The sequence below is a fragment of the Solanum pennellii genome, chromosome 6 (genome assembly GCF_001406875.1).
Source record: "Solanum pennellii chromosome 6, SPENNV200".
NCBI lineage: Eukaryota > Viridiplantae > Streptophyta > Magnoliopsida > Solanales > Solanaceae > Solanum > Solanum pennellii.
The window spans coordinates 30,776,696-30,792,978 of record NC_028642.1 but is presented as its reverse complement, the minus strand read 5'-3'; the positions used below and the strand labels follow the sequence as shown (position 1 = coordinate 30,792,978).

At 30.4% G+C, this 16,283-nt stretch overlaps 2 pseudogenes; one reads left to right on the top strand and one right to left on the bottom strand.

The window, feature by feature from the left end:
- Positions 1-8,441: 8,441 nt before the first annotated feature.
- Positions 8,442-9,845, top strand: LOC107022257 (annotated as a pseudogene).
- Positions 9,846-10,713: 868 nt separating this feature from the next.
- Positions 10,714-15,477, bottom strand: LOC107022256 (annotated as a pseudogene).
- Positions 15,478-16,283: the final 806 nt, after the last annotated feature.

The following is a 16,283-nucleotide window of genomic DNA, read 5'->3' as shown; positions in this document are numbered from 1 at the left end:
TTATTTAATGAGTTTAAGTCTTCCGCATTATTTTCTGTTGATATATGTTAAAATGATAAGGGTTAGATTGGTTGGTTCGCTCACATAGGAGGGAAATTGTGGGTGCCAGTCGCGGCCCCGGTTTTGGGTCGTGACATTAATTGTGTATCATTGATTAACTAATTGTTTAGTTTAAAACTATAAAGGATGATCTAAATCATGTATTTGGTATATACTTTAATTTATGAAATTGATTACTTTATTTTTTAAGTATCACTGACTGCACAACACACATTAATAGAATAACTCTGATCATCCGACTGTTTCACCAAAGCATATGAAATTTGCAATTGTTGATGATGTTGCTGAAACTGCAGAGGAGGTTGGAAAACAAAAGGGGTCTATGAAGATGTAACGAAGGTAATTAAATATCTGATACTTAATACATTGATTGATACTTTATTATTCTGTAAAACTTTTAATAAAGTCTCTTTTCAGATGGTTGATACCTTATTCCATCAATTTATCTTTGAAAACTGTATGTCATCAGCAATTGCCTAATTTTTTTATAGTAAAAATACATATGATGTTTTTAATCATGAATTTTGGTATATAAATTATTCTATTAAATTTATTAATGTATTTAAAGTATCGCAGACTGCATAATATATATTAAAAGACTAACAGATACTTTATTTGTTCAAATATTATTATTTATTTTGGATCATGGTGCTGATATAATAAAAAACAAGTTGAAAAAAAATATTACATTTTAAATTGCATAAGTTATTGAAATTATAGTGTGTTTGTTAATTATTTGATTTCACACAGGATTCTACCTCATCGATCTCCTTCGCACCTGAAAATGAAACAGTGACAGATGCATTTGCACATGGATCACCAAGCCGGGAAATTAATGTCAACCCATTGGATGTTGTCATTCCTCTACAGCTTACCTGGAGTGATGATCTGTTATTGGACAGCCAGCTACCCACTCAGCTTGGTGTCAGTCATGTTGATACTATAACTCCTGCTCAGTGTAACAGGATGCCTTCTAAGGTTTTGCAGTCTCCCTATGTGCTTTCGTTTGAATCAACTGATAAGGGCAAGGAAAAAATATACGATCATATCCGTCAATTTACTCCATTTGATGATTGCCGAATCATATCTCAAGTATCGGCAGGTTTAATGCAAGAGTTTTTAGATTGGATTCAAAAGGGACTCCTTAAATCACATGCCAATAAGTAGTTTTTATTAATAAAGTTTCTTTATAAAATCCTTTTTTTAAGTACTTTAATTTCGAATTTAATTTTTATTATAGGAAACCTGATGATGATAAATATAGAGGCTCTGCTAAATTTGGGTTTGATTATATGAATTTTGTTGTCGCATTTTGAGTTAACAAGAACTGATTTTATACCATGTCACATCCAATGAAATGTTGGACTGATCAGGTACGTTATGCATTTAAATTATTTAAATAATACAATTTATAGATAGTTCATATTATTTAGACATCTACTTACAAATGTATCTATACCGTTATTCAATATATATTTATTTTTCAAAGTGTGCAGATTTCATATTGTGTTTTTTAATATATGTAACAGCATCTAGATGTAACTTTTTACAATTTACGGAAGTCAAAATCAAGAGGATTGGATCAATACAGATACACTACGGTCAACTGCTTGTTTAAGTCATACATCAACGTTGTATATAATAGGTATTATTGTGCTCCTACTGATGAATCTCTGACTACACAACAACATATTGGTCGTGGTGTTGCTATAGTTTGTTATGGAAGGTCAATAAAAGATATCATTAATGGATTTTTGATACCTGCTTCGTTACCTTGACATCTAGTTGATGAGGTTTATATTCCTATTAATTCTGGCAAAGATTTTCATTGGGTGTTGGCTGTGGTTGTTTTGAAGAAAAGGTTAATACGTGTGTATGACTCATCTGGTGGGTCAAGGAAAAGAGTGCCTTCTGAAGAGATTAATCAGTTGTCTGTAGCGACTTTTTTGATAAAACGGATAGAATTAATTGGTTATCATTGGAGGCGTACAAAGACAAGGAAACAGGTGAACTGTTGGGTCCTCAACATTCATTTACAGTTGAATATGCGCAAGAGATTATGCAACAATAAAGCGATAGCCTGTAAGCATTTGTGAATCAATTTTTTCTTGTTTGATAAAATGTTAGTTTTTAGATTTCCTTTACATTCAAATCCTTTTTAATGTATCTTTATTTTTTTTCCACTGATTGTGGACTGTTCGTAGCTGCTTATGCAGAATATTTGAGCGACGAAATCAAAATTCCATCATTTGGTCTCCAGAGTGACTATCTTCACAACAGATACGAAACATTGTTATGGAAGTATGGCACGGACAAATTCAATGCTGGATATGTTAGTCATAGCGATGATCCAACAAGACCAAAGGACGGGTTTTCTAAACGGGCAGAAGATGCATTGGTTGATGTTGATTAGTTAGGTTTATATTATTTTTGAACTATTATTGGAACGAAATATTTTGTATTTCAACTTCTATTTTTCGTTCAATATTACTAAGCATTTTCTAGTTTTAATAATTTATCTGCTATTAAATTTTTTAACAATATAACTGTTAAGTTATTTATTCAATCATGACACAAAATGACACATAATTATTTAGTTAAAATTTATTAATTGTTCAGTAAATAACAATATATGATACTATATTATAATTAGATACGAAGTAAAAATAGAATTATTACAAATATGATTCTTATTTTAGTATCAAAAAATAAAATAAGTATATCTTTATTAAATAATTCAAATTATTGTGTTCATCATATTTAGTATCGTTCAAGAGTTTGAATAATATACTTATATATATACATTTAATTTAGTTTATATTTTTGTCAACTGTGTGAATTCAATTATAGTAGTTAATTAACAGTACATATAATTAATTTTTGTAAAAGTTAGTTCTACAAAATGACATATAATACCATATAAAGTATGTTCATAATATAACAGATAATATTTTTACACGCTTGTTACTAGTTTATTTAATTACACGATACTAAATAATTTATATAAGTAATATATACAAAATAAATGATGGTACCATGATAAATTATTTTCAGAGTATATCTGATACTATTTTTACACAATTATACTAGTTTATACAAAATAAGTTACTCCAAAATGTCGTATTTTTCGTGCAAATCAAAATGTATGATACTATATTACAATCAGATACACAAAACATGTAATATGCCACGTGTTAGCAACATAAAAAATTCAATTTGTATAGCTTTATTGATTAATACAACATTATGAACATAATATATTTAGTATCGGTAAGAATTACATATCATATAATAAACTATAAATATTTAATATCAATTATTGTTTTGAATGGGATAACAAATTTTTGTTATCAGATCCATTATACATTTACTATTTTATTTAATTGAGATTAAACAAGTTATAAATTTTTATAAATTTATAAATGTCTTTGCACGTAATATAATACAGTCAAAATTTGATATATTTAGTATCAAATCAGATTTTGAAGCTTAAATTATTCACATGCTGTTAATCACATCAAATAAAAAAAGTTCACAAATTATTATCAAATTAAAAATATCCAGAAATATTATTACACATCAAAGATACTAAAAAAATATAAATAAAGAATCTTTTGAAAAGAAGGTACATGTTCTTTTATTATGACCTTCTTGACCACAATGTCCACAACAATTCGTTTTTGTTGTAATCTTTTCATGCAGGCATCTTTGTGTATCTAGGTGGCAAGACCACTTCTTCCAAAACAGAATCCGGAGCTTTCCATTATCTTTTGTCTGGCATTGGTTCTATGGGAATTGCATAAGTATTTGTTAATGCGTCGTGTTTATAATAATCAGAGTAGTAGGGGTGTACATCTGTTATATTCTTCTTCTTCAAGACGGCTGTTGCATGTGGATAAGGTATCTCGTCAAGTTGAAATCTTCCACATGAACAAGTTTTCCTCTCAAGACAAATAATGTATCTAATTCCACCTTCATACACCGAAAAAATAAACTCAGAAGATGCAACAACTTGCAATTTTAAAAAAAAAATAGGGACATTCAAAAAGTTTTTTTTTTCATTTTTGTTTAACAATAAAATAATAAATACAAAGCAATTATGTACCTTCATTTTTTGCACTTTTTGATGCGTTTAAAACCAATATTTCTTCAAATCTTCTACCCAATGTTTCTTTTGTATAAGAAGCTATTTCTCTATTTTTGAAATTTCAAGAACCAAATAGAATTCTAACTTCCTCAAAAAAATCTATAATAGGTAGTTGTCGTGCATCAACAAGGCAACCATTGATACATTCAGCTATATTTGAAATCATCATTCTCCCACGGTTCACTGTTGCATGTGACCTAGACCACCTTTCATACCCAGCATCTTGAAGATATTTTTTTTACTCTTCCATCCATTTAATTCAATTTAGCCATCAATTTTTTCAAAATCATCTTTTCTATAAGCCTTAGCCATTGAATGAAAAATATCACTTAGAATGGTCCTGCTTCTCCTAAAGTTTGAACACACATTTTTCCAGAGGTGCCATATGCATGCAAAATGAGGAACAGTTGGATAAACAATACTCACACCTTTCTTTATGCTTTCATTTCTGTCAGATACAACACATATTTTTTTCCTCTCACCAAATGCATTCTTAAATTGTTGAAAGAACCATGTCCATGAACAATCATTTTCTGTGTCAACAATTCCTTACGCCAAAGGCAATATGCAACCTTAATATGTAAGCACAAAATAACATATACTAAATAACTACTTAATATTAAGAAAATAATAAAATAAATTCATAAACAACATGTCATACTTGCTCCATCGAGTGTACTAGCAGACACAAATGTACCTCAATAAGATCCACTAAGATGTGAAGCATCAACAACAACAAATGGCCTACATAACTCAAATCCTCTCATCATTGGCCTTAGTGATATGAAAAGATACATAAATTCGTTGTATTCAGACTTATGCATCCTTATATATGAATTTGGATACACAGTTTCAAGCATATATATGTATCTTGACATGTTTATGTATCCATCAGCAGGTTTACCTCTTATAAGTTCCAATGCACGCTCTTTTGCGCGCCATGCTTGTTGATAAGAAATCTCAACGCCATACATTTCCTGATATCATCAATTATATAGCTCGGAGTATGTTTTCTTTTATGATTTCCTAATTTAGGCGCTGTCACACCACTAACAAACCCAACTGTAGCTTGTACCTTGCTTAATACCCTATCACTTAATGGACAGGTATGTTCACTATAAAGTATCTCACTATGAATGTTTCTGAATTCTTCCTAACAGATGCCTTTAATTTCCAACAACAATCATCTGAATGAAAAATTAATACGTAGCTGCAATAAAAAAACATATATTGATTATTTGCTAAGGTTGACTGTTTTAATAAACAAAAAAGAAAAAAAAATAGAAAAAGATACTTTGTTTCATTTTCACAATAGAAATGATACTTCATAATAAATATGTAACATCTTGATAACTTATTCTGTAAATTGATCCGAAATACTACATTTTACCATTCAAAATGTGAAAAACATCATTACGATCAAATTATATTACACAAAAAACTACACGCAACATATAATATTAATGTATCATACTAAATATATTACAAACAAATTATATATTATTAAAATTATTAACATATTAATTGAAAACATACCTTTTGTTATCAGATATTTTAACTTTAAACTTAAAACTATTCTTTATTTTGTAATTTTCCATTACCGCCTTCAGAGTTGACTTATCCTTATACATTTGATTCTCTTCCACAACTGAATTATTGGTGTCTGATATATACTTATCAACACCAATTTCTGGTATGTAATATGCATCATCAATTGATGATTCAACAATATTGAGAGTCTTTGCGTCGCTTTTTTCACCCTCAACACACATGATGTTATCTCTTCAACACCTTTATCTGAAGTATCAATGCATAAAGGATAAGTTCCGAAACCAGCCTCATGTTTCTTAATTTCGATAAACAATTTTACACCCATATCAGTCCTAATACACAATGGAGACAAATTCCCTTCAACAACATATCTAATCTCTATATTTTTTTTCGATTCGTCAATACCCAACTCAGCCGCAATTGCTGAAATAAGATTCATGAACGAAATATTTTCACCAATCACTATTCCATCACTTTTGTATCGCTCATACATAACATCACTTTCCCATATTCCAGAATGTCGCAACAAGATCGACATATTCATCTTTGAAAATTCAGAATCAGCGTTCCAGAGAATTTTTTTTACGCAAAATCATTTTTTTTCTGATTCCAAATTTGAATTTTTTAATATTATGATATGAAATAGAATAATGCAATAAATTAGTACGTTTTCTATGCAGATTTGACGGTAATCTTGTTATAAATTAGCGTAAATCATGGGAAAGTTGTTAACCTTTTTTTGCGCTGTAATAGTTACCATTAAAAAAAATTAAAGTATCCGGTCATTTCTATTTACGTATCATTTTGTTTTATAAAGTATCTGGATTTCTAAAAAAGAAGGGATTTTTGGTAAATAATGATATTATAGGGATAAAATGTAATTTGTCATTTACAGTATGTCATTTGCCTAATTTTTACTTTTTTTATTGAGTGAAAGTGAAAATAAGTGATCTAATATGGATCTAATGGACACCCATATTGAACCATTTTGACCATATTTGAAGAGATTTTTAAAAGTAAAAATTTAAGGAATCCCATAGTGAAATATAATAATTACAATATGTCCCGACTAATTTAGTATTTACTAATAATCTCTTAAAATTATCATCGCGTGATACATTAGTACATTGTGATACATGGTAAATGACACACAGTAATTTAATAATTGTTAAGATAAAAAGGGGGGAAAACGTAACATTTAAGTTGGTTAGTTTAATTCAGCTTAAGTTACGGTAACAGATCATGAAGAAACATTAATTCAGCACGTAATTGAATAACACTTTCAAATTTTGAAAATTCAAGATTATATCATCTAGGTTAAAGACAATTTTATGAACATCCAGTGAAAAGTCGAAAAATACAAATTTGATTGTTGTTATTATGGATGATACATGATGAATACATTAATTTTGATGAGACATTCAGAAATTTGGGTGCGAATTACAGTATAAAAGTTATAAAATTGACGGAATCGTTGTTGGAGATTCAATTTTATTTTCTAATCTCAAAGCAGCAATTGCAGCCGAGTTGGATATGATGTATAAAGGAAAGATATTGAAATTTGTTACATTGTAGAAGGTAACTCCTGTCCGATGAAGGTTTAGAACGATATGAGTGTTAAACTATATTTAGACTGAAAAAAATGAGCCAGGATTTTCAATGTATCCATTATGTATTGACACACTTGAAAAGATTGGTGGTACTGTACATAACTTTGATGGAACATGTGGAGAAATAACATGTGTAGAAGGCATAATACATGATACAGAGGCTTTGGCAATGGTTGAATCTAGTTTATTTGATTCGTTTGAAAATTCAGAATTTAGATGTCTAGATGTGAAGACAGGTCAGATATATAAGGATAAAGCAACACTGTAGATGTGATGACGAAATATAAGATAAAGAACAACTTCAATTGCAAAGTAAAGAGATCTGATAAACAGAGGTATGATAGTGTTTGGAATATATATATATATTTACATGCTGTTCAAAATTAGTACATGAAACATTACTATTTTCTATGGAAACCTACATGTATCATTAGTTCGTTGATATTTTAAGTTAGATCTGTTTTAATCTATGATTCAGTATTTCGTTGAGTTTATTGATACATATAGTAAGGACTATATCAATTTAAACAAGCATAGCAAAAAGTTCTGATACGTGTAAAAAAAATTTCTTCGAAAATGGTAGATACTTTTGTGTAATTCATTGTTTGATTACTTTAAACATTTGTGTTGAATATACTATATAATGTAATTTCTATAACTATTAATATGCGGAAAAAATATACGCAGCTATGTGTTGGTATGCTTTTCAGACAAATATGGTTGGACTATGAAGGCGTCCTGCAGGAAAAAATCTGATATTTTCATTGTTAGAAGTTTCAATAGTGAACATACGTGTCCGATGAGGGAGAGGGTATTAACCAAGGTCCAAGCAACATTCGGATTTGTAAGTGGAGTTACTGCTCCAAAATTGGTCAATCATAAACTAATTTATACTTCGAGATATAATTGATGATATTAGAGAATTCTATGGGTTTCAAATATCTTACCAACAAGCATGGCATGCTAAAGAACGTGCACTCTCCATGATTAGGGGAAAATCATCTGCGGGATATAAACGGTTGCCGCGATACATACACATGTTAAAAATCGTGTATCCAAATTATTATATAAGAATGCATAAGACTGAGGAGGATGAATTTATGTATATGTTTGTCGCCTTAAGACCATTCATTAGGGAACTTAATTACTGCAGACCAATAGTTGTTGTGGATGGTGCACATCTGAGTGGAGCTTACAAAGGGACATTTGTATCAGCAAGCACATTTGATGGCGCATGTATTTTTTTTATAGTTGTGATGTGTTTGTATATGTTACGTATCAAATGATATAATGTGTGTCTGTAATCAGGTTTCATATTTTCATTGACATATGTTGTTGTTGAAACCGGAAATGATTATTCGTGGACATGGTTTTTTGAACAATTCAAAAATGCATTTGGCGAGAGAAAAGATATGTGTGTTGTTTCATATAGAAATGAGAGTATCATGAAGAGTGTGAGGATTGTGTTCCCGAATGTACCTCATTATGCATGTATCTGACATCTTTGGAAGAATGTATGTGGAAACTTCAAAAGGAGCAGAAAGGTCATAAGTGATCTATTCTACTCTATGGCCAAGGCATATAGAAAGGAAGATTTTGATAAGTTGATGGCTAAGGTTGATAGAACTGATCACAGGGTTAAGGAGTACCTTGAAGATGCAGGTTATGAAAAGTGATCAGGAGTTCATTCAATAGTAAACAGAGGTAGAATGATGACTTCGAACATTGCAGAATGTATCAATGGTTGTCTTGTTGAAGCACGCCAATTAACTATATTAGAATTCTTGGAAGAAGTTAGAATTCTTTTTGGTTCTTGGTATTGCAAAAACAGAGAAGTAGCCTCATATACAAAGGACACATTAGGGAGAAAATTTGAGGAATTGTTGATTATAAACGCGGCTAAAAGTTCAAAGATGGAGGTATGTATCATTATATAATACTTTATATTATATATATCTAATGCATTGTATCATTCTGCAATTTGAACATGATTTGTTTTTAAAAAATTATATATTTAAATTTTTTAATTTACACAGGTTGTTCCATCATCTGAATTTATTTTCTCGGTTTATGAAACTGGAAGAAGATACATTGTTTGTCTTGAGCGAAAAGTATGTTATTGTGGTAGATTTCAACAAGATGAGATACCTTGTGCACATGCAATCGCTGTATTTAAAGAAAAGAATGTCACAGATGTGAATCCGTATTGCTCTGATTACTACAAGCCTGATGCATTGGCAAAAACATAAAAAATATCAATGGTACTAATGCCAGATAATGCAGATTGGTCAGATCCTAATAATGTGGTAGCTGAAACTGTGTATCCACCTAGATACAGAAGATCATCTGGACGACCAAGAAAAAGAAGAAGAAAGAATGCAGATGAAAAGATTTCGGTGAACACAAACTGTTGTGGACAATGTGGACAAGAAGGACACAACAAAAGAACTTGTACTTTCTTCCCAAAAGAGAAGTGAATTAGTCGTAATGTTTCTAAGATATCAATATTTTTTTTGAATAATTTATAAAGTAAACATTTTATCATTTTCAGTATTCAGCTCAGTTGCAATTTAAACACTTTTGATTTTAATAAATAAACTTATAAATAACCTGTGTTAATTAAATTTTAAGTTGCGCTTTTGATTATAAATACTTTGTTATTATTGGTGTTGAAAATATATTTGTGTCAATATTTATTTTTTATATAAATTTTATAATTCTTATGTTACACTATGAGATATAAATTCAAGGATTATTGGGTAACATATCGTACATCATACATATGCTTTAGCCAATGTATCATGTACTTTTAATTCAAAAAACAAATGTGCGTTTGGGTAATGTAGTACGCATGTATCATGTGCTTTACCTATGTATCGTCTGCATTTAATTAAAAAAAACACTTATTGAGGTTACTGTGTACTTTACAATGACTATAAATCATGTATCATGTGATTTATATTATTTAATTTGTGTAATGCTTTTTTTGATATGCTTTACTTGAAATATACAGTAAATAACTTTACTTTTACAAAACTATCGCCCTTCATACAACTATGATATTCATTATACTAAGTATCATGTAAAATTTAGTTTTCAAATAAACTATTTATTTCTATGTTTAATTAAAAAAACTTTTACTAAACTTTATTAAACCTGTGTGACGCTATAATATGTATGATATTTATGTTTGCTAGGCAAAAATACTTGTTCCATAATGTAACAAAAAAAATCTTCATGGAAATTGACAAACCAATAAAATAACATTAAAAACATCAAAATACTTGTTCAATAACGTATCAAAACAAGAAATATAACATTTAAAACATTGTTTAAGCATAAATGCTACACTATGTGAACCAGATCTTTTTCTGGTGGTGGTGTGACTACGCCCTTAGATTTTGGTGGATCATCATTGTCACTAACGTATCCGCACTTAGCCTTCTCGCTGCCATAACTCCACAGCAATGCTCCATATATTTGACGTAGGTATTCGGACTAAAATCAACATATGATATATTGATTTGGTCACTCATATACTCGGCAAATGCAGTAACATATAACCCACAGTCTCTACAAAAAATTACAGAATATAAATTAAAAACTTAATGATACATGATTAAGGACGAACGAAAAATTCTTGATACTTACAGGCTATCACAATTCTGTTTAGCAATGTCTTGTGCAAATTCAATCAAGAAAGGAACTTGAGGCTCCAAAAGTGAACCAGTAATGTTGTTTTTGTATGCATGACAATCACCAAATTTTGTGCGCTCATTTTCTTCAAAGAATCTATTGTCCAGTAGGTAAGAAGGAAGCATTTTAGACAACATTTTTATCTCATGAGGAATTACTTTTGTCCTTGTGCATATTGATGAGTCAAAAACTCTTATCACCCTGTTTTTCAACTCAACAACTGCCAGCACCCAATGGAATTCTTGATCGCAGTTAATCGGGATGTAGACCTCATCTACAAGATGCCATGGTAAAGCAGCTGGGATTCCAAAACCTTTGATGATGTTAATTATTGACCTCTCATATACAGATACAACTGAAGCGAGATCAACATGTTCTTGTGTACTAAGACTATCATCATCATTGTCTATGTAATACCTATCATAACAATTTTGTACATGTGACATGAACAAGTAGTGGGTTGTTGTGTATCTGTATTGATCCATGCTGTAAAGTTTTAATTTTTTACGAAGGTAGTAAAAAATCACATCGATGTGCTATAAACAAAATGAAAACATAATAAGAAATTATATACATCTAAACAATATAGAACAATATAATTATTAAATATTGATCATAAATTTTGCCAATTAAATATTATGATACTTCTACAGAATATATCATGTTATAATAATATAAGTGTAACTGGTACACATTTGATAATTAGTTTAAGATTCTTACCTCAACAGTCCAACATTTGTTTGAATGTTACATGGCATAGAATCAATTCTTGTTCATTGAAAAAGAAATAACAAAGTCCATCTATTGCTGATGAGTTCCTGCATATATGATACATAAGTTTGAGTATATGTACATGATACATAACAGTGACTTAATTACAATTTTTGTAAACAAAGTATCATGAATTAGTTATATAAAAAATAATTACCCCAAACACTTGCAAAAATAATGTATAAAACTTACTTATTGTTATGATTTTTTAGGATCCCCCTGACAATCAATTCATATAATCCTCAATAAGTTTCGGCGAAACTTGATCTGTAATGTCATATCCTTCGAACGGGAAATGGAGTCGAGCCATATCCTTCAATTTCTCTTTTTCCTTCTCGCTTGACCCAAAAGAAGTATAATATGGAGATTGAATATTTCTCGAAGGCATTTTGTTTCTATGCGCAGGAGTGATTGAATCGGTTCTAACTCCAATCTCAGTTATTGAAATATCGGTGGATAATTGACTGTCGGTCAACAAGTACTGGCTGCTAGTTATATTCTGTGGATTGTAAGAATATAATGGTCTAGCATTAGTAGGATCTTTCCCCAAATCTTTGATAAGTGCATCTATTGCTGCTTGAGTTGATGGCGATATTGTTGTTGAAGTGGAAGATTCCTGTATAATATGATGTAATAATTTTTAAAATAAATTTGTGTGTAATGAAATTGTGTGTCATAAAGGAAAATTAAAAAATCTACCGATACATCCATTGTTGTTTTATCGGGAAAAACGTGAGGGATGTTGTGTTGAACATTGTCATCAACATCTTGCTCCATGATATGTTCATTTAAATCTTGGTGTGATTGATGTGCGTCACCATCCCGAATATGCAGTTTTTAAATAAAAATTGTTAATATAATTTGTGCTGATACGTAACAGTGATTATACTCACATGATACATAACATTGAGTATATGTGCATGATACATGACATCAATTAAATGAAAAATCATATACAATGTATCATAAACATTACCTTTGGAGTATCATTGACTTGTTCACCCTCGTTTACAGAAACACCAACACCATCCTCAGCGACATCCCCCGCATCGTCGATGACTTGATGTTCACCATAGTTACCAGAATCACCAACACCATCCTCAGCTACACCACCCATATCATAAAAATCAATTCGTATTTGCGGAGATGTTTGTTTCTCAGACTGAAATGTGCTTGTATTAGCCTCAACATTGATGTTTTCCTTGCCTCGAGATTGCATCAACTGGGAGTGGTTTCCCTTTATCAATATAATCAGTTCCTCAAATTTCTTGTCAACCTATAAATTATAAATACATTTAGGATAAAAATAAATTACATTTGATTAAAAATATCAAAATAATTAACTTACGTAAGTTTTCAAATGTCCTCAACTCTTCAATATATGGAATTACATAGTTGACTTTTTGAGAATCTGCAAAACCATGTACATCAGCAGCCGCGTTCGGAGACATGTCTGGAACAGAACCATGTACATCAGTAGCCGGGTTCGGAGACACGTTTGGAACAGAACCATGTACATCACCAGCAGTCGAATTGGAAGGCAGATCTGGAATAGAAACATGTACATCATCATCCGGTGTCAGAGACACATTTGATTGATTAGGCTGACTAGGTTCTGAAACTTTTTTTTATGTATAACCACTTTTTTTCTTCTTTTTGACGGTGGTGGAGGAGATGTATTAGACATTCTAGAAGATCTCCTCAATAACTGTTCGGGAGGTTTGGTGGAGAAATTATCAAAATCATCTTCCTCATTTAGTTGTACTAAGGGTGGTGAGGAAGATTGAGCATGTTCAACTTCAACTAGGTCAAAAGCTTCAATTTCCTCTGCTTTTGGGACAATGTTTGAACATGCATTCTGAATGTATCACAACACATAAAATAATTTAAATGTTAATACAATACAACACATTAAATAATTAAGACAGTTCATAATGTATCACAAGACATAAATAACAATATTAAATAGACAAACTTAAAATAGTTTATTCTAATAGTAAAAATTGATTCAATTTTACCTCTTGGAAAATGGTAGACATAAGCATTTCAAACTTTGCCTTATCAGACACAACTCTCCAATTGCACATTCTTGGGATGACATTTCGTTCTTTCACAGCAATTTCAGAATTTAACTGGGATGCACATTTGTATATCCATACGTTAAGTGCATACGGCAGCCCATATAATCGATACAATTTTTTGTTAACATCAAAATCCTATCTAAGTGAACTGATGAGTTTTGAGAATGATAGTTGACCCCAAGGATAATATTGATATCTACCATCTTCAACCATTAGAAAATCCACAATGCATATAGATGTATTATCAAGAGTAGCCAATACGAATGTATGAATAAATAAAAATATAGAAATTTGGAGTGCATCGTGATCGTTCTCCCAGTTACCCATCTTAAATCGTTGAACTAATTGATACTTGGTAACACTATTGACTGCACCAGGAAAATACTTTTGGAAAAGCATACAATTAGTTGATTCTGGGTATTGGAAATCATTGGTATTGCCTTTGACTTTAAGTCCAATTAATATTGCAAATTCATCTATACCAAATTTTAGGATACACCCGTTTGAATGTCTAATATGCAACACATTAGGGTTGCTTTGTTCCAACTCTAACAACAACAAGCACTTAGTGATTTGGCCCTGGAAATTACATTTAGTAATATCGAAAAAGGGTCCAAAAATTGTATCCCTAAACAGTTGGATTACATTCTCCCCTATATATTTTTCAAAGTCCTTCAGAAAAGTGTTGTTAAAATTGACAGCAAACCTTATGGGATGTGTTGGTATCTTTTTTATCTTGTACTTGAGTGGCTGCAATTTGAAAAAAAAAAAATAAATTTTAACGATATTGAATATAAATACTAAATAAAACAACTAATACTAAATAAAAACTAATACCTTACTGATACATGATATCAGTTTTCAAAAATTCATATAGCATAAAAAACATATGATACACATCTAATTCATGTATCAATGAATCCACTAAACACTATAACACGCTGAGTCGATATGTATTAAACTTATTGTCTGATACATGATAACTATTTTCAAATACTCATGATATATATAAAATCATCTGACACACAATTGATTCATGTATCAATGCATCGACTAAATACTATAACGCACTGAGTCGATATATATTAAACTTATTGTCTGATACATGATAACAATTTCAAATACTCGTGATACATAGAAAGGCATCTGACACGCAATTAATTCATGTATCATAAAATTAAATAAACACTATAACACACTATAAAGATATGTTCAAACGTACTATAATTTTAAAAACAATTTTAAAAGAAGTATAAAAAAGGCATACCCGAAGCAATGTCGGCCTGACAATAATGGTTGTTGATGCTTTTCTCCTTTTTTGGTGTATTTTAGCAACATTTGATTTAGATGATTCCCCAATATCTTTGTTTGAATCCTTTCGAACATTCATAGGATCATGCAAAGACTTTTTTCTTTCGAATCATAAATCCTCCTATTCGTAAAAGGATCCATTAATATGATGTAATAGAACGATGAACAAGAAGAAAAGAAGAACGGATGATGGAGTAAGAAGAAGAAGAAGAACCAGAGACGGATGATGGAGTAAGAAGAAGAAGAAGAACCAGAGAACAATGGTAGTTCCAATTTTCAGAAATTTCAGATTTTTGAATTTTGAAATTCAAAATTGCATATTAAATGTTGTGAAACGTGTTTAATTAAAAGTAATAATTCAAAATTCAAAAAATGATTCAGAAGATTGAGTGTTTTAGTGGAGAAAAAATAAACATGATATTGGTGAACTGTGTGTTATAGGAGAGAGAAGACTATGTATCTCTAAACTTCTATTAAAATTAAAAAAAAAAGAATTATGTAATATTTAAAAAAAAGAAGGGAAAATTAGAGAATACTAAACTTATAGTTGTGTATTTAAGTTATTTTTCCTTTTTAAAATAGCTTGAAGCTCATATTTGACCAATTATAATATGAGCGGTCCAAGTCATTATACATGGTCAAAATGAGCTCATTTTTATTAATACGGACTAAAGTTGCCACCCCTACCTGCAATACTCAAAATCTCAATATTTTTCAAAAGTGCTCCAAATCACCTAGCACAACATTCTTGTCCCCTTCTTCATTCGATAGTCTGTGGAAGTAAGCTTGCCATCTTCACTTAATGAGGGCCTCTTCTATCGACGCCTTATCTTCCTCATCCATGATCCAAGTAATGAATTTAAAGCATAATTAACAGACAATGAAAATAGATTATCATCCGTTTATGATAATAGAATTTGAAGCAAGCAAAAACGTTGATTAAACTACACGAATTTCATAATAATTTGAAATACATATAAAATAGAGTAATACATATCATGTTTAGGTGAATAATGCAACCCATAATTCTATATCAGCTTCATCATGCAGTGGAAA